This window comes from Tamandua tetradactyla, chromosome 5, assembly GCF_023851605.1.
Source record: "Tamandua tetradactyla isolate mTamTet1 chromosome 5, mTamTet1.pri, whole genome shotgun sequence".
Taxonomy (NCBI): domain Eukaryota; kingdom Metazoa; phylum Chordata; class Mammalia; order Pilosa; family Myrmecophagidae; genus Tamandua; species Tamandua tetradactyla.
This window is the reverse complement of record NC_135331.1, coordinates 56,640,048-56,641,454: the sequence shown is the minus strand read 5'-3', so window position 1 is coordinate 56,641,454 and position 1,407 is coordinate 56,640,048. Positions and strand designations below refer to the sequence as shown.

At 43.3% G+C, this 1,407-nt stretch overlaps 1 non-coding gene across 1 annotated transcript; it reads left to right on the top strand.

Moving 5' to 3' along the window:
• Nucleotides 1–1,303: 1,303 nt before the first annotated feature.
• On the top strand, nucleotides 1,304–1,407 carry LOC143685306 (U6 spliceosomal RNA). Its single transcript, XR_013176553.1, has one exon. It is a non-coding gene; the product is annotated as a U6 spliceosomal RNA (small nuclear RNA).

The window sequence follows — 1,407 nt, the reverse complement described above, 5'->3', positions numbered from 1 at the left end:
AGGAGTTAGGAGCAAATGGTGTTTGGAGCCTAGGAGAGTCTTTAGCAACAGGAAATGGAGACGGCACTCTTGTTCCTCTGAAATGGGAGAAAGAACGTGAAGATGGCATGAAGCAGGTGGTGGGTTGGGGGACCTGGGGAGCAGGCAGGGTATTGAGGGTGTCTGTGGGGTGGCCTTCGCTAACATGGGGAAATAGGTGAAGGGGGTGTAAGTAAAGGGAACGGGAAGATTAAATAAGACCATTCACATGGGAAATTTCTTGTGAATGGTACCTAATAAATGCTAGTTTAATGCATAATGAAGTTTGTATTGCTCAGAAAATTGACATTTTCCTGGCTTCTCTGGGAAGTATAGTTTATAATATCTCTAGCCAATAAAGCCCTGTTTCACAGGAAAGTCAAGAACTAAGCGGATCCACACAAACAAGGCAATCTAGGCTGTTGCCCGTATAAGAGACTTCTGGAATCTGAAAGTTTTAACTATTTGGATATAAACATTTTATTTGTTCAATCAGAAGATGAAGAACATAATTTAACAGCTTTGACTAATGTGGTAATGCAGGTTGGTACCTCTTTGTACTGGTTTCTTACTGTTTCAGGTTCTTTCACTTCTCTGGCATCTGCGGTGGGCAGAGAAGCAAAACCACTCAGCTAAATACAGATGAGCAAGGTCCGGCTGGAGTGAAGTACTGTAGAACAGGCTTGGGGCAAAACTTTGTGGTTCAGATGCTGACGTTTTACATTTACACAGGGGGAAGGAGTGTGAGCGCAGCGCTATAGCTTAACAGGCTTTGTGTTGAGTACCAGGGTTGTTGTTTTTTTCCCCCTTATAATCGCCATACTGAGATTATTGAGATTAGAATGATTATTCCACAACCTGCACCCCTTTTATTTGCCAGGGAAATTTAAGTTAGCAAACCTTAAGTGGCTTGCTCAAGCTGCCATAGCTAGAAAAGGGCAGAGTTGGGGTGAGAACTCAAGACCTTAAGTCAACGTTTGTGTAAGTGAACAACATGCCAGCCAGGGTACCCACCCCAAACTGATGTTAACATGAAGTCTGTGGCCCTGTGTGAGCTATAAGGTCTAAGAGAACCCCAGTCTGCTCACGTATGAAGAGCAGGTAATGATGTTTGCTTTGTGCTGCTATTGTGATGATTAAATAAGATAATGTAATAGATTGGCAACACCCTCTTAGCCAAAGATCACCAGGGACATACCTATAGTTAAACAAGTTGAGTTTATTATCCAACCTGGGGGAACCGTGGGGCATCTCTGTGAGAGGGTGTCATAAAAGACACAATAAGGTGCTTGCTTCGGCAGCACACATACTAAAATTGGAACGATACAGAGATTAGCATGGCCCCTGTGCAAGGATGACACACAAATTCGTGAAGCGTTCCATATTTTT